The 23,698-nt window shown below is 34.5% G+C and overlaps 1 long non-coding RNA gene across 2 annotated transcripts; it reads left to right on the plus strand.

Moving 5' to 3' along the window:
* The first annotated feature begins 293 nt into the window (after window positions 1-293).
* On the plus strand, window positions 294-21,037 carry LOC135842748 (uncharacterized). 2 transcript variants are annotated; one of them, XR_010558177.1, is made up of 9 exons: window positions 294-763; window positions 848-1,031; window positions 1,103-1,383; window positions 1,474-1,696; window positions 1,987-2,130; window positions 2,233-2,443; window positions 2,533-2,801; window positions 11,428-11,574; window positions 20,796-21,037. It is a non-coding gene; the product is annotated as an uncharacterized LOC135842748 (long non-coding RNA). The 2 variants fall into 2 exon arrangements; XR_010558178.1 differs by having other exon boundaries at window positions 303-763; window positions 2,533-2,664.
* Window positions 21,038-23,698: the final 2,661 nt, after the last annotated feature.

The raw sequence follows: 23,698 nt of genomic DNA on the forward strand, positions 1-23,698 counted from the left end.
TTGTGGGCAACTTTTGAGTTATTTTGTTCTGTTTTAAAGATTTATCTACTTTATAAATTTTTTCATCATTTTTTGAAATTTAATTTTAATGTAATTTTTTTAAATAATATTTTTCATTGATTATTTTAATTTTTGTTGTTTCTTTTTTTAGATACAATTAATTTTTAATATTTTTAATGTTATTTTTCGTTTAAAACAGGCCGAATATTTCACTTGAATGTTGATTTATTTAGGTTTAAATTTAAAAACAAAAAAACAGTGTTTTGTTTTTTTTTAACACTGCCCTGTAGAGAGCGCTTTTTGTAAAAACGATGTAAACAAAACCAACCGGTTGACGTCATTGATTTGACGTTGATGAACCAATGATAATGATAAATGATAAAATTTTTCAATTTTCATTTTTCATTATTTTTCCTATATTTTTTCCTCTAGACAGCATCGCCATAATTTTGTGAATGTAATTTATACACGTTCTCTTGAGTTTTCCGTCGCTTTTCCTAATCTCTTCCAAGTTCCTCTTTAATTTCCAATCATAAAAGTGCAACTAGGATGATGGACGATTCATTGATCGCATTGAACAAGTTCATGGTGTACTTTACATGAAAATGATCGATTAAAATCATCGAAATAACTGAAATAAGACATTTGATAGGCCGTCAAGTAGAAGATCTGGCTCGAATCTTTGACCCTCATCATGGCTGGAAAAAACTCATGTCATGTAGTAGGAACGACTACTTGTCAGAAAACGACAGAAAGACATCAGGTATTCTCCATCGGCATTATTGTTCGGGCAATTTGATGTTTCGGTCAGTCATTTACATTGTGTTTTTTTAAACCTGTTTTACAGATTAATGGAAGAAGCTGGACAAGATATTCAACAGCGTTCTTTCACTGAAATTCTAGGTACTATCAGAATAAGGTACCAGTGACCGAGAGAAACCTACCATTCGAACTTCGAACTCTGCATAGATTCATAATGAAAGCGCAGCTTATTTGAGTCGCTGATTACGTTTCGGATAAGATATTGCAAGGTTTGTATCCTTAAAGTATCATTTTTAGTAGGAATATGAATAATTATTCAATTCTACGTTCATTTGTGCAGAGCCACCGTTGAAGAAATCTGATGATACGACGCGACGATGAGATATTTTTGATGCTCAAATAATAATATGTTTTGTATCGCAACAATATTGATATTTGTACATTTCAAAACATTTTTTGATTCGATTCTAGCGAAGTAGGTATTGGATCCTGAAACGATTTCTCGCCTAAAGTCCTTTAGTTTATTTGCCTACCGTTGAATATGATAATGGTAGACAATCGGGAGATATTTCTGATTCTATGCCAGTTTATTGTCGGAGAAAACCACTCCGCCGAAGAATGGTAAGTTTAATTTAATCTTATAGATTCGCACAATATTTATGTAGTTTTATAACGATTATGATTTTGCAACTATGTCTTCAATTGTTGTAGGTTTACTCGAGGAGAAATTGAGAATCAAAACTTGGTCAATTTCGATATCATGAAGAGTTGTATGAATAATTCTGACTGTAGCTCTATTTTGGGAAGCGGAGGCTTCGTAATTGTTTATTTCGGTCAATTTGGTGATAGTGGCTGTATCGCTGAATGAAATACTTTGCTTGATTTACGAGTTAATGCCAAATGAATTTCTAGATGAACGATTAGCCTGTAAAGTGTAAGATAATATTACCTCTTAAGGCTCCTTGCTCCTTTATAATGGTAATTGAAAAACTACCAAAAGTAATTGAAAAGTTGAAATATTCCAACTTTTCAATGGAAAATCACAGACATTTCAATGACTGATTATAACCGGTTTCATTGAAAAAAGGCAGATGAACTTTTCAATTATTTTATTTTGTGTTTTTCAGTTACCATTATAAATATGAGGCTTTAATTTTCACAGTGTCAGCTTCATCTCATGAATCTGTCTGTACATTATTTTCACATTGTTTCGATCACTTTCAGTTGAAAGAATTCCCAGCGATGAGTTAGCAGTAACGGATTGAAGTAGTATACTTACATTCAGCATTTGAGGTTCCATTTATCGTGATATAAAATCTCCTATTATAATGTGTACTTCTGCTTCTGGGCTCCGAAGACGTTGCCAAAGTTAGTATTGTACATATGAGTGGGTAATTACTGACCTTATTGGAAAGTTTTAATTTTTCACGTTTTTTTTTTTTTTTTTTTTTTTTTTTTTTTGCAAAATAGATCGGCAATTTTGGTCTAGTACAAAAGCAGCAATAGCACGAAGATGTCAAATACTATATTGCTCCAAGGAACTCGAGCTTATATCGATCTTGAAGCTTTCCATGGCACAATTTCAATGAAAATGGATATATTTAGCTACGATGTCGTACTCCTAGAATAATTGATTGGTTTACCAGCTTACGATCACGAACGTGAAGAAGGAGAGACTTTGGTAATTAATTACTTCTTGAGTTAATGTGATCCGGAAGTTTCAGAACTAATTAATTACTAATGCATTATCTTTATTGATATTTTAATTAGTTGAATCGTGTCGAAGAAGTAGCCGATGAGTCGACAGATTTTACTGATTTCCTGCATAAACTACATAGTTGGTTCTTGGGTTTATCGATATTTGGACCAATATAATACCTATCTACAATTTATTCGAAAAATGTAAGGCTTAAAAAAAGGATATTGACCGGATACTCTCGAAGTACATAGATTAGTAAACGAGTGGGCGAAAGATGGCGAGTCACCATTTTTCGATGTTGTATGGGTTGCATAGCTTTTATAATTGAAGGAGAACACAGGTAAAAATATGTAAACCTCTAGTAAAAGTCTTTTAGAAACTCTTGTTTTTCAAAAAATGTTACAAAATCTATCCGAAATATTTTATGATTTTATATTTTCATGTCTTATATTTTCATCGTGAATCACCCTATCTCACCCCAACCAATTACCCACGCTTTTGTTATCATTTTATATTTTTTTAATAATTCGGTTCACATTCATACATCATGAAAATGAATTCTTTCGGTATAGTTTTTATTTTTATTCTATGCGTTCTTTGTTTGTAGTTGAAAATTTTCCGGATTGGAAAATTTTCGCACAAAAACTCGAAAAAGAAATTGAAAAATGTGTACATGAAAAAAAAACATTAGAGTAGATTCGAGTTCATTCTGAGCTATAGATTATACAAAAACTCCCAAAACTTTGAGAGAAACGGGAATTTTATGGTACGATTTCAACAATGTTTAGAAAATCAAATATTAGATACATATACCGTTTCAACAGAAAAAACCATATGCATTGGATACGCTAACTTAGAAAAAGAGAGAAAATTTTCAGTTGAAAAATTAAATTTTAGAAACAAAAATAAAGTTGATTGAATGATACGTAAGTAATTTCGATTAAAAACTTGAGTTGTATTGACATTTGTCGTACGAATTAAATTTGATCAATTCATTAAAAATCGATGATCAGCTCGTAGTAGCATTATTCTGATAGGATGCCAACCCGAATTATTTGCTTTGAACGTGAATCTTGAGGTTTTGAATATTTGAGTTTCTATCTGAAACATACATACAAATAGTCATTAGTCCGATAAAAATTTCTTCTACTCGGTTTAGATTGTGTAAAGACCTTTGAAATTCCCGAAACAGGCAGAAAAATTTAATTGTAAATAAACTTCAATCATTGTGACAAATAATACTTCTTTGGAATAAACTTATGGGTGACCATATTGCTTGTTTATTCATAAATGGTCAAGTATGCGCTGAAATGCGAAGTCGTTGAAACATTCCCGATAAAAAGAATTCCCGGAGTAGCTATTGTACGTCAAATGAACGTCATTTTGTTATCAATTTTTATACTTAAAATCATTCATGTCAATAATTATACCACGAAATGAATGTACTACCTATTAAAATTTCATAACAAAATTTAATCATCCGTGGATTTGGGTGAAATCAAAAAAAATTATTCTCAAATCTCGACGTTCAATTTATATGACTGCGTTACCTATTGGTTCAAATCAAAGCATAATTAACCAGGTATCAAGCAGTAATCAATTGACTACAATGTCGTTAATTACATTGCAGGTCAAAAGTTCAGTAAAGATATAAACAATGAAAATCTCTATCATGTATTTACTTACTTCACTCACGGCTAATCGGTGTATATCTGTACGCACAGCAATCAGTCACTCGAACCACTAAATATGAATCTATTAAAAATCAACTTTTACGTTAATCTTTGCCTTCCACCCTGAAAAAAATCTAAACTGTACTTTTTCACTGATCTGGAAAACATTGCGTAAAAATTCTAGGTACAGTATATGTAGATAAGGTTTCTCTACTGATTGCGAGCTTGATAGATTTTTTTATACTTGAACCAAGAATCTCCACGATCTCACGAAAAAGTCGAATAGCTATAGGTAGAAATAGAATTTTAGGTCGTGAAATTTCTCATCACCATTTAGGGCTTAAGAGTGGTTTTTTGAAGTTTTGCTTTTTTATGCTCCCACATCCTGAAGTTGTTGAATTGTATGAGAAAATGATACAGCAATTTTAAATTTTTTATCGGGCTCAAAAAAGTGGTGCGAGAAGACTCTTAAGAGTTGGAAAATAGAAAAACACAACTTACATGATGAAAAATTAAAAGTTATTGAAAATTTTCAATCACACTCTACTTCAAACTTGATTGATTGATTGAAGAATTTTACTTTCGTTTTTTAATCCTACAAAATATTTACTTCATTAGATGTACTTTATCAATTATTACACATTATGTATGTACTACTTATGTACCTATGTAGTTATCAAGTTTGGTTACTTGAATATTTTCATTTTTTCCCCATCATTTTTTGGTTAGCGCTACTCGTGCATTCTGTTTGAGAAAACTACATACCTACTTAATGCAATGCGATATACCTAAAAATAGATTTTTCAGTTTTCTAAGCCTACACATAGTACATAATATACATTACATAATGTACTCGATATTTTTTTTTAATGCTTCAAGGAATAATAAGAAAGTTTTTCATCAAAAATATAAGTTGGCAACGTGAAATAGATGCATACGATTGGTGGAATGTTATCCCTCCAGTCCAACAACCAATCATGTGCTATCATTTTAGTAGAAAACTTTTTTAGGGGTACTCGATATTTCTGGACACCCTGTACGTAATGAAGCCTCCTCCATTTCCAATATGGTGCAAATGTTATGCTAATAACGTTAATTATATGCCACTAATGTTGAAATACCAATAGGAGGACTTCCTAAGCGGTAACTCCTTTTCACCTTGAAAAATCCAAAAAAAGTAACAAAAAATAATTAGTCTCAAAGCTCTACAACTTTTGCTTCGAGGTTTTTCTCATACATATTCAATCACTTTCGTCAGTTGTTTGTTATAGACCAATTTCAAAATTACACATCTAGCTTTATTCGAGTCTATTTTACGACTTTCAAGAACGAAACTAAACAAAATAAATTTTATTTGCAGTAAACAAACAATTTTTCAAATTTTTGGAAACATGCGAAGACCTGAAATTTTTTGCATTTGAGAAGGTTGGACGCCTCAATTAGTCGGCATACAGCTGCCTCAACATCGGTTTAATCATCTCACCACTTTTTTCAGCCAAAAGTTGTAATTACGAATTTCCTAGTCGTTAATTACTGCAGCACCCGTGTAAATAATACTCGTACAATACCAACAAGTAATACCTGAAATTTACATACATTATATTATTAACACATATCACTCAAACATCATAGTCATTACACTCGCACGTTCAAGTGTGACGTCGTCATATCGAGTCTAGGTAATTCCTGTACCACACTGCAACAGTTAGACGTTTAGGAACTTCCCAAAAATCGACGACCTATTACATTTCTATGTACACCATCATATCTGCACATGCTGCTTCGGACTCGGTGACGCGTGCGTTTGTTATACAAGAGTTAAACGCATGTAATGTACACGCTCTCAATACCTAGTGACGACCTTTTTTCTCCAATTTTTTAGTTTTTTTTTGTTCATTTTTTTAAAAAACCTATGTAACTCGTAAACTCGAATATTGAATCCGAATGATTCATCTGATGACAAATGGGTTTTTTTTTTTTTTTAGAAAAATGAATAATTTCATTTTATGTAGGTACCATTTTTAAACGATAAAAGCTGACGTGTACTGAATTACATGAGTTTGCGGGCTTATCGAAGATGATTAGAAACTATGTAGAAGTATTCCCATTCCCACTGATAATTATCACGTAGGTATCTATCATGATTGATGAGGTACTTTGTTACGTTCGTTGTGAAAATAAAAGGAAATACCTCGCTTATCAATTTCACGTAACACGGTGTTTTTCTGAATCACGGGAAAGTACCTACAATAATGAGCATCCGCTTAAAAGTACGTATTAATAATGCTCTCAATGTGTCGTAGATGAGACAAGTTTGAAAATTGCGAAGTTTCTCCTACTTAGTTTCAAAATGATTTCGATTTTGCAGATCAGGAAAGAATCATCAAATCGCGAAGAAAAACTACTTTACATACCTATGTGATTACAAATCGATTATGAGCACCCTAGCTTATTACACATTCGATCGCAATTCTTGCCTCATCCTCAAGTGCAATCAAACATTACTTAATTAAATTGAAAATCATACAAAAAGGAGCGAAAATCAAGTTCTCGAAAACTAAAGGGGGCAGTATTTGGGACGATTTGAATCACGAGAGTCATTTTTTAATTCATGATCGACGATTTGATTTTTTTTTTTTGAGAGGATATCCGCAACACATGCGAAATATTAGCTCTTGGGTCAATTCTGAAAGGTGGAGGGTAACTAACATGATTTTCCAAAGTCATAAGACACGAAATGTTCTGGTTTTTCTCATCAAATTGCTCATGAATGTTTTTGAGCATATTATACAACTTTTGGTTTTCTTTCGATTGATTTAAATTTTGGCTTTTTCCCCCAACCTGTTCATCTCACTTCCAATTTGCCTGAAATTAGGCTCACTGAAAGTTCATGTCATCAACACCTCAGAACCAAATTTTCAGCTGCCGAAGTTAATTACAGCACTTTTCGGAGTAATTCTAGTGTGCTGGAGAAAACCTTGTTTCTGCTGGAGACTCCAGATCGTGTCAAAAATGATCGCAATCGATTTGAGGGATCAATTTTAGGATATAGGCGAAGTTTTGAACAGCTTTCTCCAGAAATACGGAGTATGGTAGGATATGAAATGAAAATTTCTTTGTCATTTTCTCGCATTCTGTTTTCCACTCGTTCATTATCGACGATAAAATCAAGTTTTGCGAAAAATTTCCCATTTTTGCACTATTCACGCTTTACTGAGTTTTCCAGCCTTGTAACCGGCCAGGGTTTTCCAAACGTGAAACTGTTTCATCTAAATTTGAACTGATGCTGGAATTTGTATAGTCAACTTTTAAAAAAACCGAAGTACATAATTTGGTCTGTTTATGTACTTAGTAGCTGGTTACTGCTTTTGTAAGTATGAGTGTCGACGATTTCTCACTCATGATTCTTCGAATTCGTAACATCGATAGGCTACACCTTACTCGCAATATTTCATTAAACATTTTTATCAAAATTGGGAGGCTCACATCCCTCACTTTTCCCCATACAGTATTTTTTTAAAATTTTAATTGTTCAAATGACAACTTTTAACTTTTGTTCTCATGTACCTTTTTGCGCATTTGCTGTCGTTCTCGATTCCCAGAATTTGTAGATATAGACTTTTTAACTGCTATTATGGCGTCAATTATTTCGAAACAAATTCGTGATAAGATCACTAATCGCGAACGTTTACGTACAATAATCCACACATCTATAAAAGAACTCTTCATTTCCGCCTTAGCGTAAAATCGCTAGTAAAGATGCCATGTGTAATTTTTTTAATTACACCATTTTTTCGTAATGTTCTACGAATCAAAACATAGGTATCTCTACTACCAACCTATATAACTATGCCAGGGCCATTTTAGGGCCAATTTGACGCCTTCATTAAATCGAAGCTAGCGAAATTTTCTGCTTCATTAATAGTAATGTACATGCAGATAGTATACTTTCGAGTTACCAACGTACGAGATTGGACTCGAAAAAAAATTATCATTAACATTTTTTTCGTCTAAAATTGAATAAAATTGAACATGTGATTAATAACGAGTTTAAAATAATCAGCAAGAATAATACAGAATACGTCTCGGATCTATGCATAATAAATCGATTTATCAAATAGTGTAGCTATTTTTGATAACGCATATTATTATTGTAGGTACACCTTTCTCTTTCTTTTCTATCTTATTAGTTAATGATTACAAAAGTCAAAAAAAAATTGACATGAAAACGACAATACATAAGTATTTTTTGCACATTACTCAACTTCATTTTATAATAATTCTACTATAAATTCTATGAATTCAACTTTATAACATTTTGCCAACTCTCTCTCTTTCTTCACAATCTTTTACCATTTAAGAGAATTTTCAACACTTCATCACATTTTAGAATACTTCACGTCAAAAAATTGGTTCAAAAATCGAATTTGTCTTCAAAGATTTTTGAATTCAAATCAAAAGGTTTGTTCATAAAATGGATATCATTTTTCAGCTCACGATAAATTCACTCGTAGCGAAAAAAAAAAACAAGAGTATCCTCAATTATTTTTGATTTGTTTCACTCTCCTTCATAATCTACGAAACAAAGTAAGTTTGTTTACTTTTACAGCGTTCCCCTTCTATTCGATAATAAGCGTAGAATTTTTCATTCATTTTTTAAATCACCCGATTCCTAATTCTAATAACCAAGTAAATTAATTAGAAAATGTATAGCAAACGATTGAAAAAAATCGTGTTGAAAGTCCCAGTCTTCCCCTACACATTCCGCATGGTACTAGAATTTTCTCCCCACTAATCACGGGTACAGAATTTCTCTTCCAAAAAACACGTTTTTTGGCTATATTGACCAAGGGGGATGGGTTGGGGGCGGAAATTCCGCTCGAAAATTTTTATTGGCGGTACCCAACAATAATCCATCATGATTTTCCAAATCTGGGAACAGGGCCATTTCACCTATCTTACCTGGGAATACCCTTTCATTATAAGTGCAAATTTATCTTTCTGAAAAGTGATCAATTTTTTTTTTTTGTTTTGGTACAAACCAATGAAAAATTACACTTCTTGTGACTATTTCCATCTGACAAACAATCGAAACAATCAAAACTGTTTTTTAACACTTTGTATGTACGAAATTTACTCAAAAAAGAAGAGTTTTTTGAGATGTACCCTTTTAACCCCAAACAACTTGCGATGTTGTTTGGAATTTTGAGTTATACCATTTGCGTTTTTGCAAGATCTAGATAGGGTACGCAACTCAAAGTGTTATTTTTGGTTGCAAGGGGTCATACAAACCCCAGAAAATACAAAAATGTCAAAATCAATTGTTTTGAGATGTAACCTTCCCAAGGTGCGAAATGATCTCAATAAAGACCTCCACCTTCGCTACCGGCGAGAAACATTTCGTTTCGTTTCGTTTCAGTGGGCGATGGAATAACATCACAACTCACCGAGTTAATTGGTACTTTTGCAGCAGGGTATGATAAGTTGTGTCTCTTAGGTTTCGCGTCGTATGTTTCTATCTAGAAAACGAAAACTACAAAGTTATCTATAGAAATTGAAAAATTCGCTCGAAATAACGATCATGGATCAATTTACCAGCATTTTCATTGAATATTCTACGCTTTTCGCCCGATTCAGAGTCAATTTTATGCTCTACTTTAGGAACTTCATCAATAGGAGGTACACCTCCTCCAAAATTAATTGACCTAACATTTGTTTCTCCGTCATTCTACCTTTCTCTGTACCCATCGGTGGTTTATCGTTCATCGAAAGCCTGTAAATCATACAGTCGAAATGGAATTGAAAATATACATCGTAAATGGGTCATAAATACTACACATATACAAATGAACTGTAAAACATTATCGATTTTAATTAACAGTCGTTTTTCAAACAGTAAGTACGAGTAATTTCATTTTCATTTTTAATGTATGGGTACATTTCTCCGCACCCACTCCCTCATTTCGGGGGGGGGGGTAAAAAGAAAACCACCTACAGAAGAATAGTGTTAGGTCAGTGCTGGGTAGTGCACGCTTCCCCGACGTTTTTTGTGTGACGAGTTGATTATAAGAAGTTTATTACTTCGCTTCAAAATTATGATTTTCTTCTGAAAAATTTGAAAATGAAAAAAAAAATCAAACGAGCCCGAGCGAAGCGAGGTTAAAAGCTTTCAAAAATTCATGTTTTGAGAATTAAAAAAAAAGAATTTCTTCATGCAGAGAGATGTTTAATTTTCTGATTCAAACTTTGATTTTCTTTTGAATTTGAACAAATAGGTAAGTCCTTCATTTCGAAAAAGAGCTAATAGCCCGAGCACAGCAAGGGCAAAATCTCTCAAAAATGTGAAATTCAAACTCTAAAAAAGTTGACAAATGAGCTCTTTTCTACGTAAAGAAGATCGAGAAAGAGAACACATTTTCATTTTTTCATTTTTTTTTTACTACCTTTTCAACAAAATTCACTACTTTCACTACCTGTTAGATACCGTGTTAACGGGCTCGTACTCAGTTACTTTTCAAGTTGCCAAACCAAGTTACTGCAGTTACTAAATGTAAAAGTTGATGATATTAACTAGTGAGTAATTGAGTAGCTTTCACTTTTCAACTATTCTCCAACTACTCTCTAAATTTGAAACAGTGAAATTTCACTGCTTAGCAGTCCACGACATTTTGCGTTTTCAAAAGCAGTAGTTCTTTACTGCAAAACAGTGAAAAATCTACTGAATTCGTCAGTAAAAAATAATTTAAACTGACCTTCAGTAGATTTTCTACTGTTTTGCAGTTAGAAACTACTGCTTTTAAAAAGGCATAATGTTGTGACTGCTAAGCAATGAAATTTCACAGTTCCGAATTTAGAGAGCACTTTTTTCCTAACAATTTTTCAAAAGTCTTGCTTCGTAGCCAAAAATTGTTAAAAACTCTTGATTGTTTGCCAAAATTGTCAATGCCCGACCTTTTGTCAACAGTTCCAAAATACTTGATCATTTTCATACCAAAAATTTTCAAAAAAAATTGCGAAGAAGTAGGTACTTATTACTTTTTTTGCTCATGATTTTCAAAAAATCTCGCTTTTTGCAAAAAATTGACAAAAAATCTCACTTTATTGCTAACAAGTTCTTTTTTGACAAAAATTGTTTAAAATATTAAATCTCATTTTTTTTCAAAAATTACATCAAGGTCTCGCTTTTCGAAAAGCAAGCTTTCCTCGACCACCGCTGTCTGAATTCTGAAGCTATAAAATATTTCAACCAATATTCTATCCATTAATGAAATTATTCTGTTTTTTTTTTTACAGGCGTACACACCTACGTTTGAAGAATTCATTCCAAATACATCACAATTCAAAGCAAAAATGAATAGCTCTACATATTTTTTATTCATAGTAGCATGTTTACTGCTGCTGTATGGCGTTTCTTCGGCCCCTCCACACCTTGCTGATCCAGTAAGTGCTACTCGAACAATAGTTTTTTAATTTCTAACTTGAATAAACATTGACTCAAAAAAATACCATCCGCAATTTAGAAAGGCCCTTATTTTCGAAGTTGGTATTTTCCCCCTTCTCAACCCTCAATATGGTGATCTCTAGTGAGAAAATAATTTTCTAATTTTTATTTCTTACGTTTTCAAAAAACTCTGGGGGTGGTGGGCCCCTCAATTTTCAAAAATTTGAAAAAATATTTACAAAATCACTGTAAAACTTTGAAATGTCAAAATACTTATCAAGTTCTATTATATCTCTAAAAAGTCCCTTTTGAGTAAAGTAAACTCTCGTTACAATTTTAGCCTCCTCCCTCGAAAACCAAGCTGACCCCTCAGAATAGGTATAGCTAAAATTAGTTGTTTGTGGTCATTACTGATAATGTTGATGCAAATTGTTCATTTGCATAGGTACAAAGGTCAATCAACAAGTAAGTTTCCCTTGTTGAGAAAATTAGGAAGGGAGATACCTAGGAACTTGAAATTTTCAGGGAATCTTGATACAACCTTTGAGCACTACTCTGCAAAATTTTTTTCGGATCCGTTCAGTAGTTCGTTTATAATGAGAGTTTGAAGATGTGATAGGAGTTTTATAGCGTGTCCGAGGTTCAAGTGGCTCAACGAGGAGTAAAAAAATTTTTAATTTCGAAAAAAATACGTCAATGGACTTTTACAGATGCCTACTGATCCTCCATGAAGAAAAAATTGTCCTAATTTGAACAATATGTGAGTGGTGCCGAAAATCCAGCGGGAGCGCATGAGTGTGATAAGTGATCACAGGGTAGGTTGCACAACTAGTGTTTCAAAAACGAACTCAGCAGCCAAAATTGATGAAATTATACACAATAATCTTAATATCAGTATCAAAAACATCATATGTGAGCATGATGCTTCATATTTGACTGCCTAAAAAACATTATTGAACTTTGAAAGTCATTTTCAGTACTGCAAAATTTGAATGTGCTGCATCACAAACAAAATTTTGCTGTTCATGTTGCTGCATGTCAAAAGAATTGTCAGAATTTGTGTAAGAATGATGTAAACAAGTTCCTTAACACAATGGTAACCAAAAACAGGGTTGAGTGCATCACTATGCCTCGCAAATTTGGCACGATCTCCATCGTGAAATCAATTTAAGTTTCAACTCGGACCCGCTATAGAACTCCTACCACATCTTCAAACTCTCATTATAAACGAACAACTGAACGGATCGGAATAAAATTTTGCAGAGTGGTGCTCAAAGGTTGTATCAAGATTCCCTGAAAATTTCAAGTTCCTAGGTATTTCCCTTCCTAATTTTCTGAACAAGGGAAACTTACTTGTTGATTGACCTTTGTAATTAGGTACTTGCAATGAATTACGCATGACAACGCATGGGCCTTCTCTTCCCCTTTATGATTTAATGCTGGTCCTTTTGATGAAGAGTGTTTTAAAAGTAACTATTGGCGCAAGTTGAATTTTTTCAAAATAATTGTGCAAGAAAAAGCAGATTAAATCTGTTTTATTTAAAATTCAGTCACTTCTAGGAACAGATTTTGAATTTTACTTATCACTCAGAGTCGTGACGAATGCTTCCTCATTTGAGGTGGCTGGGGAGTAGGAGGGGCCAGAAAACCAGAATTTTCAACCAAGTATCACGAACTTCCCAACTGGCCCCCAGTTGACTAAAAAAGTTCTTTAAACTTTGATTTTTTGGGGGAGGAGGAAGAATCATCGATTTTGTGGAATTAAACTTTTTTCTTTTTTTTTAATTTCAATTTTTAAAAAGAACGAATAAACAGGCTCGATCGATGCGAGGGATAAAAGTTTCAAAAATTCATTCTTTGAGCAGTGAAAAAACAATGCTTAAGACGATGTTCAGTTCTCTATCGTTCGGCATAACGTTTGGTTGTTTGTTGCGATAAGTGGTTCGTGTTTGTTATCTGTATAATGCATTCGTATATTTACGCATATCGGCCTATTTATCAGTTCTATGCCGTAACCAAAGTGCGTTTGGTGTAGGCGCATACAATGGCTCTCAAAAATGATCCTCCTTCGTGGCAGTCTGTGCCAAAAAAAGAAATCGTGAAGAAAATTCGCCCTCACCTAGAGAAAATAAATCTGCTAAAACGTCTAGAGCTAGCAGTTCATCAGCTCGTCAAAATCGATTCGCGATCCTTCAGAACCTCAATGAAGAGGTTAATGAGACAGAGACCAGTGAAGTAGCCACAAGTCCGACCCCTCCAGCCATCATGTTGAGTGGTATCATCGATATAACCAAATTGTCCGCATTGATTTTAACCAAACTCAAGCAAGATCAATCCAGTTTCAAAATTACGAGAGGTAATGTGGTTAAAGTTACCACAACTAGCATCGATTCTTATCATTTACTGATAACGTTGTTGAAGGAAAACAACTTAATTGGATACACATTCGCTCAGCGCAGTGAAGTTGCATACAGAGTTGTTTTGAAAGGCATTCATCCAACTATACCCAAAGATGAAATTAAACGAGAACTCGAGAATGTTGGCCATATTGTTAAGGGTGAAATTATCAATGTACGTAGTCGCGTATCAAAAAAATACATTCCAATTCACTTCGTCAACTTGGAAAGGAAACCTAACAACAAAGATATCTACAAGCTGAAATACTTGTGTAACTTGAGAATTAGTGTTGAGCCTCCTTATAAAAAAAGGGAGATTGTTCAGTGTATGCGGTGCCAACAATATGGTCACACGAAAAATAACTGTTTCCGCCCCCCAAGATGTGTTAAATGTGGCGATGACCATTTGATAGCTAATTGCTCTCTCTCAAAAGGTTCCCAGAAAGAAGAATTGACATGTACATTATGCTTAGAAAAAGGTCACCCAGCCAGTTATAAAGGGTGCAAAGTATATCAGGAAATTCTGAACAGAAAATACCCTCATAAGAAGAACTCTGGCCCTAAAGCTAATGCAACCCAGTCAATAGTTCCACCAGCAAATCATACCCCTGTTCCTGAGAATGAAGAGGAAATCAACCCCTCCTACTCAATGGTTGTACAAAACACAAATAAAAAACCCGAAGCAACTCATTTAGATAGAACTGAAGCAATGTTCCAGAAACAAACTGAAATGTTTGATAAATTATTTGCTCAGCTCACTACTATGATGGAATTACTTACCAAGCTAGTAACCAAATTGCTGAAATGAGTATGTCCCTACAAACTAAAAAGCAATATCAAATTGGTACGTGGAATGCCAATGGGCTACATATTCATTGCCATGAGGTTGAAATGTTGATATCCAAGCATAAACTGGATATTTTACTCATCTCCGAATCACATCTTCAAGAAAATAATTACTTTAAGATAAATGGCTATTGCTGCTATGACTCAAAACATCCATCAGGTTCACCCAGAGGTGGTACTGCAGTAATCATCCGCAAAAGTATAAAACACTATGAAGCTCAAAAAATCCAGTCCTCTGAAATCCAAGTCACAACAATCGTTATAGAAGATGAATATGGTCCACTCAAAGTATCAGCAGTCTACTGCCCACCCAACGAAAAGTCTTCAGTTCAGATATTCAAGTCACTGTTTGAGTCACTTGGTCCAAGATAGATTGCTGGTGGTGACTGGAATGCAAAGCACTAAGCATGGGGCTCTAGGTTGGCCACTCCTAGAGGCAGGAATCTCCTCACAGCTATTGAGCAGTTCAGCTGCACCCCCCTTGCTCCAGCTGAGCCTACCCACTGGCCTACAGATTCCAGTAAACTGCCAGATATCATTGACTTTTACATTATCAGAGGAATATCTAACAACTTTATCAAGGTGTCAAATTGCCTAGACTCCTCAGGTTCCCACTCACCAGTGCTGGCAACAATTAGCTCAAATGTCATTTTAAAACCAAAGAACCCATCTTTAACCAGCAAAAAAACAGACTGGCATTCATTTAATCAATGGCTGAGTTTAAACTTTAACCCAAGGCAGAATCTAAAAACTGAGGAGGATGTAGACCTCGCTACCCAGTACCTAATTGATAACATTCAAAAAGCTGCTTGGCTTTCTACCCCTCCACAACTGGAAAACGAGCTGGGAAAAAACTATTCGGTTGAACTGAACAATAAGATCCAAGAAAAAAAGGAAATTACGGAGAATTTGGATGAATTCTAGAAATCCTAGAGACAAAGCTAAACTGAATAAATCATCAAAAGAGCTCAAAGAGCTGAAAATGAAAATTGACAATGATTCTCTGCAATGTTATCTTGAAAACCTATCCCCAGCAAAGCAAAGTGATTACTCTCTATGGAAGGCAACCAAAAAATTGAAGTACCAATGTACTCCTTCCCCTCCCATCAAGAAGGAAATAGGAGGATGGGCTCGTTCTCCGTCGGAAAAAGCCAAGACCTTTGGCATGTACCTATCTGGAGTATTCTCACCTAACTCATCCGATCAGACATCCATTGAGGAAGCTATCTGCAAAAAGTTAGAGGAGCCATTTCAGATGTGCCTACCAATTAGATGGATTACTTCTAAAGAAGAAGTAAGACATATTCAATCTACTAGTATGAAGAAAGCTCCTGGATATGACCTTATTACAGCTCAAGTCTTGAAGATGTTACCAAAGAAAGTGATTGCATTCATAACGTCACTGTTTAATGCCATTCTTCGACTGTTATACTACCCAGCTCAATGGAAAGTTGCTCAAATCATCATGATTCCTAAGCCAGGAAAACCAATCAACGAAGCCTCCTCATACCGTCCAATCAGTTTGCTGCCTATTGTATCAAAAATTTTTGAAAAAATCATCCTGCTCAGACTAAAGGTAGAGCTACAAGAGCATAAAATAATTCCAGACCACCAGTTTGGTTTCCGTGAAAAACATTCAACTATTGAGCAAGCACATACTGTAGTGGATGAGATAATTTCTTCACTTGAAAATAAAGAAGTTTGTGCAGCAGTATTCCTTGATATCCAGCAAGCCTTTGATAAAGTGTGGCACCTAGGCCTCTTGTACAAAATCAAACTACTGCTCCCATTCCAGTACTACCTTCTTTTCAAATCTTACCTATAAGTGAGCGCAAGTTTATGGTGAAACATGATAATGAGTTATCTCAGCTCTTCGATGTCCAGGCTGGAGTGCCTCAAGGCAGCCTACTAGGCCCCTTCCTATATATGATCTACACTGCTGACATTCCAATGAACGGAGAAACAACTTTATGCACTTTTGCTGATGATACTGCCATTTTAAGCAGAAATAATAACGTGATGCAAGCCTCAAATAATCTCCAGAATCATCTTATCCAGATTGAAGGTTGGCTAAAGGAATGGAGAATAAAAGTCAATCCCATAAAATCCAGTAATATCAACTTCACTTTGAGGAAAGTTAACCCACCCCCAGTACTGCTGAATGATGTCATTATACCCATGAGAGAATCTGTCAAATACCTGGGTCTTCATTTTGACAGGAGGTTAACATGGCAATCTCATATCAAAACTAAAAGAAAAGAATTAGATTTAAAAGCAAGAAAGATGCACTGGCTTCTTGGGAAAAAATCTAAGGTAACTCTGGACAATAAGATACTGCTGTACAAGTGTATACTTCGGCCAGTGTGGGCATATGGATGTCAACTCTGGGGAACATCAAGCAATTCAAACATTGAAATCATCCAGCGTTTCCAAAATAAAATACTTCGAACCATATCTGAGGCTCCATGGTATGCAACCAATAAATCAATCCATGAACACACTGATATCGAAATGGTCAAAGCCATAATAAGCAAAGCTAGCTCAAGATACCAAACAAGGCTGGAAAAGCATGTCAACACTAGAGCCATTCAACTCCTGGATAACAGTGCTGAAACTCGTCACTTGAAACGCCTTCATGTGCTAGACCTAGGCTTGAGTTAAATTAAGTCAATTTTATTTAAGCAGTATGTATATCCCAATGGGGAGATGCTACAAACGATATGTTGTTATGTATATTAACCCAATTAATAGAGGCCTACGGCCGTTGTAATTATTAAATGTAAATAAAAAAAATAAAAAATAATAAAAAAAAGACGATGTTTTAAACGAGAAATTTTTTTGAGAGGCCTTTGGAATTTAAAAATTTGAATAACTTTTTTCCAGAAGTTTCTAGGGCAAAAGCTTCCTAAAATTTGTGTTTCAAGAGAAAAAAATACATACTCAGGTAAATTCTGCCTTTGGCATTTTCAAAAGTTAATTAAAACAGCTTATACGTCTATACGAGTAAGTATGTTCTTGATGCAGAAATTCAGAATTAGACATACATAGATGACTATTTAGACTACCCGATCGAATCAAAGATGAAAGTTTTCAAAAATGCGTAATTCATGTTCCAAAAAAAGTTGTCTCTTTGCCGATTTGTCGAGTATAAATCTTGCAACTGTAACTGGTCCGAGATGAAGTTTGTCGATCATAGGCTGATTTTTAGCTCACTATAACCAGTTCTGTAATTTATCAAAAAATCACTATTTTTACAATTTGAGGGACATACGTAAGTCCAATTTTCTGCAATGTGGGACAGACTGACATCCCTGCCGCCGCCCCCCCCCCCAACGGCCCTGTTATCATTTTCATAGTAAGAACATTAGAACATCGTTTATCAAAGAGTAAAAATATCATTGAAAATTGGAGGAAGCGAGGGGAAAAGCACTTGAAAATCAGTATTTCGAGAGGTATAAAACAACGTTTTTTTTGTGTGTGTGATGAGTTACTTATGAAAAGTTTATTATTTTGCTTCAAAATTTTAAAATTTTAATGATGATTTTTTTTGGAAAATTTAAAATTGAAAAAAACAGCAAACGAACCCGAGCTAAGCGAGGTCAAATCCCGAAAAATTAGTATTATGAAGGGTATGAAAACGATGTTTTCTTGTATTGTATGATATACTAGGGGGCTACGCCCCCTGGCCGCTTCGCGGCCCAACCCCCATACTCGTTCCTCGGGCTTCGCCCTCGGAACTCGCTTTTGGGGGCTGCGCCCCCAAACCCCCCCTTCGCTCACTCTCAGAAGAGGTTTGCCCCCAAGTACCTTTCCTTAAGAACTTAGGATTTGAAACTCCATTGTGGAATCATTTCATTCGTTTTCACACCACTTTCAACGACTTTCAGCACTCTGAACAATTTTTTTCAACCTCCAATACTTTTAATGAATATTCATTTTTCAAGCAACAATTTTTAAAAATTTTAGGTACTTAAAATGGACAGTCAGACAGACGATTTGAATTACCTTATAAAAAAATGATACATGATAGATGCAAAAACAAAGCACCGAAGACAGACCGATTAACATTAACAATAATATCTGTTGACAATTTCACGCTTCATCGATTCGATTTCGATTTGCAAAAATCATTATCATAATCCTCGCATTGTATGAATTCCGTTGTTGGAGGATTGGGAGATTTTTATGCGCGCGCATGTCGGGTGATCCCGTCTGGAATAACAACGACATGGCATCGCGTTGTCCGGTACATTTACGTTGGTGGTTGTGTGTATGCTTGTGTGGGTGTGTAAGTACAGGCATCCTCTCAACGGTTTTTTGTTTTAAGATGCCATAAAAAAACGATCAAAATCGCACGATCTGAGCAACTTTTTGCTAATCTGTTTTCACCATTTTACAGAGCATGAGATTTCGAACATTTCCCTCGTTCACAGTACCCATCTAGCATATTTAGTTTTCGAGATAATTTAATTCAAATCTAATTCAAATTTGGATTCAAAATAGCTCAAAAACTAAAAACCCCAGAGGGGTAATGTAATCGAGGGAAATGTTCAGGATTTAATGCTCTTTAAAATGAGATATTAACCGCCTTTCTAGCTTTTTTCGTTCTTGATAAATTTGAGAATACCTAATTGAAAAAACGGCAAAAACAGCCCATTTCAACTCAAAATTTGAGCCCTTTAATTCCAAAAATTTTGCCCTCGCGTATTTTTCCTATATTCTGGAGAAGTTAAGCTGTCGATTAAAAAAAAAATTAGCTCTCTAGGTGCCATAGATCGGGCTGGGAATTTTTTGGGTATTTTTTGGGTATTTATTTTTCTTGCAGCTTTATAGTATAGATGTACGTCATAAGAAGAAGTTTATTATGTATTTTTGTTTCAAAATTTTAAAAAATTTGAATGATTATTGTTATGATTTTGGTTGTATATTATTTCGTTATTTGTTTTCAAAAAGTTGTTGTGGCACTGCATCCGATGTGCATCCGCCACCGTTATGTTTTTCCATTTATATTCGGCTGTCGTGTGTCTCAAAATTTATATTTTTTTGGTTAGAATAATATTTACGAGAAAGGTCATTCGTGTATTGACTATGATTCGATAAATATGTCGCGATTTATGATGTAAATAATTTGTTGAACTTCATTTGAGAAGTTCAAACTTTTCAAATATTTTTCTTTATTTTTATTAAAAATAAAATAGTTGTTCGTTACTTTTCTCGAGTTCATGAATTTTCCAACAATTATTAAAACAAAAAAATCAAACTTGAACAAGAAAAGCAAATAATCCTAAATGAAGGTAGGCCAACAGCTTTCAAAAATTCAATCATGTTTTGAGAAGTAAAAATAAAAAGTTTCTTCATGGAGAGAGGAGTTCATTTTTCTGATTCAAACTTTGAACATTTCTTGAATTTGAACAATACCTAAGTTTCCTAGGTGAGAAAAGAAGATGCAAATAGCACGAGCGAAGCGATGGCAAGAGCTCTCAAAAAATGCGTAAGTTAATTCAAAATCTAAAAAAGTCGGCAAATGAGCCCTTTTCTACAAAATTTGTTCAAAGTTCCAAAATAAGGGAAAACTTGAAAATTTGGGGGAAAAAGTATAGGACTTTTGAATAAAATTTGTTGAAAAATAGGACTTTAGTAGGACTAAAAAGACTGTTGAGAAAAAGTAGGACTTTAGTTGGACCAGTTCCAGTAGGACCTATTAGACGTCTTGAATATAAATTTTTTTGAAAGAGGAGAAATTTGCGAATTCGTCCAGCCAGGGAAAGCGTTTGCCCTTATGCTGGCTATAGGCCTGCAATTATACATGGTTATCAGTTATGTTGGAACCCAAAGTTTTTGAATGGACTTTCATTGATTTTATACTAAACTAAAGAAATATGTACAATGGCCAATTTTTAATTTGAAAAAATTTGTTGAAAACCTTAAAATTAATTTGAGCAGCTCAATTTTCATGTAATTTTTTGTTTAATTTGCAGACTGGCAATTTGCATGAAGATAAAACGTCTGATCCACAAGTGCCTCTTAGTGATGATCAAAAAAAAAATGAAGTATGCAACCCATATGGGCCTGAAGATTCACAGGGGGATGAAGGAGAAGGGTGTGAACTACCCGTACCTTATGATGATAAAAAAATAAAAAATAAAGAATGCAACCCATATGGACCTGAAGATCCACAGGGGGATGAAGGAGAAGGGTGTGAACTGCGCATACCTTATGATGATAATCGCGGTGGCATACCACAGAAACATAATTCAAATACCACGGAACCAAGTACAGAAGCAAAAAACAGCCAATCATCTACACAGACCAATTCACAAAAGTCAGAATGAGAAGTGTTGCAGATAATGTCAAAATTACCGATATTTGAAGAAGTTGCAGGTTTTTCTGGAGTTTTTGTGTATACAGGTACACAAATTTTATTTGAATTTATCGAATTTTGGACATTTTGAGCTGCTGGATTCCAAAGTAATTTTTGCTGTTGGCTCGTTACCTGAGGCCTTTTACCTATTATATAAGGTACCTCATTTTTGGAATCCACATCAATTTTAATTTTTTCTATCATGTAAATAGGTACGTTTTTATACTTATCTTTAGTTTTGAAAATGCAGATCAATTCTTATGTCATCATAGTCGACTAAATACACCTGTGAAAAGAAGAAATTTGTATTAGTGCATATTAAGAAACATAAGAATGACTAGAAATAAGACTTTTAAAAACAACGTTGAGTAAATAAGAAAAATTCACTAGTGGTCTTGAAAATATGAAAACTCTATTCTGGATATAAAAGAGTATTCCATGAGAATTATATAATTTAGATTTAAGTGTAACGTGTTATAATCAATTTTATCAATTAAGTATAACAAAGTGTTCATATTATCGTGTGTTCTTATTTCGCCTAAAACTGTTTAGACTGGTATTTAATGGTACTTAAAAGGCTGAGCTAGCAGCGGGTCAGATGTGTACATCACAGGGGATCTCACCAATGCCGGAAATTAAGAACAAGAGCGATGATGTGGATGGAATTATAGACCTATCCACGTTTAAGCCAAATACATGGTTGCATAATGCATACCTTCCCCCTGAAAAGTGTCAGGCTATCGCAGTTGCTGTTCAATTTTGTAAATGAAGAGTGATATTCCAAAACTCGCTTTGTCCATTTTTATCGAAGTTGGGTTTTCAGCAGTACCGGGTAGATGAAGTATTAACTCACATTCCTACATCATCAACCTACCAAAATGAGGTGTTAAACTCACCTAAATAGCCAATTCACTAAAAATTTCAAAAAAAATAGTGTTCCAAAACGCGCTTTGTCCATTTTTATTGAAATTTTTTTCAGCAGTATTTAGTGGATGAAGTGTATACCTACACTCCTACATCATAAACCCACCCAAATAAAGTGCTAAACTCGCCTAAAAAGCCAATCTACCTGTTTAAAGGAAAACTGTTTTTCCTCTTTCCTGAAAAGTTGTGAAAATGGACAAAGCGAGTTTTGGAATATCACTCTTCAAATGCTCTATTAGAGCATTTACAAAATTGTTGCGTTTCTCTGCCGTTCACTACGTGGAGGACAACTCTCCAGCGATACTATTGATGCATGCTATTTTCTTCACAAAAATGCAATTTTTTCGATTGTTCGCGAGTTCGGGTGAATTTTTATGTGGTCTCAAATTAAAGACAATGAAATTCCCTATCGATTGATGTTAAATTTTTATCATTTCGCGTGAAAATAACGATTTTATAAAGACCTAAAAAACTGATATTAACCTCCCAAATCCTAATTTCGGCATTTCCAGCCATTCTGGAGCCTCCAGCGCGATTTTTCAATTTCTCCAGAATTTTAAATTTGCTCCAAAAGACATGAATATGAAGTTGGGCAGCTGAAAATAGAGTTGTGTGTCATACTCGACTTCTTTAACGAATTCATCCACATTTCAGCCGATTCTGGAGGAGACACCTGAAGAGTAGTTTTTTGACCAGCTTTTTTTCAAAATAAAAAATCTAAAAAAATCAAAAGTTTCCCGATTACGAGAAAATTTTCGAAATTTGCGCGAATCACAGTATTTTGTCATGAACTAACCCCACGAGGACGAATGTCACCATTTCCAGCAATTCTGGAGCCTCCAGCGCGATTTTTCTATTTATCCAGGGGCTCCAGAAAGGCAGGAAATGGGGAAATTCTCCCTCGTGGGCTTGATTAATGACAAAATACAGCGATTCGCGCATTTTTCGATAATTTTCTCGCAAACGAGAAATTTTTGGATATTTTTATTATGAAAAAAGCTGGTCAAAAAACCACTCTTGAGGCGTCCCCTCCAGAATCGGCTCACATGTGGATAAATTCGTTGAACAGGTTGAGTATGACACACAACTCGATTTTTAGCTGCCCAATTTCATATTCACGCCTTCTGAAGCAAATTAATAATTCTGGAGAAATTGAAAAATAGCGCTGGAGGCTCCAGAATGGCTGGAAATGGCGAAATTTGGATTTGCGGGGTTAATATCAGTTTTAGGACTTATTTTGAACATTTTTACTGATCAAGTACGTACTTTTAAGTTTTAAAAACAGCATAAATCACCAAAATAGTCAATTTTGGATTTTTAAAAATTCGCCAAAAATCGAAAAACGAACTTGGGCAGCTGAAAATTTGGGATTTGGGGGTGTTAGAACATGCTCTTTCCAGAAATCGCGGTCCCGTTCAAATCGGAAGCGGACACCTCAAGAGTTTCCTTTGTGAGAACATAATATAGGTAATAATACAATTATTTTATCACTTTTCGCAAATTTGACCTTCAGGAACTTTTGAATGGTGAGAAGCAGAGCTTTGGGTAAAAAAGTATTTTAAAGAGGATAAAATTACGAACATTTTGCATTACTCA

The sequence above is a fragment of the Planococcus citri genome, chromosome 4, assembly GCF_950023065.1.
Source record: "Planococcus citri chromosome 4, ihPlaCitr1.1, whole genome shotgun sequence".
Classification (NCBI taxonomy): Eukaryota; Metazoa; Arthropoda; class Insecta; order Hemiptera; family Pseudococcidae; genus Planococcus; species Planococcus citri.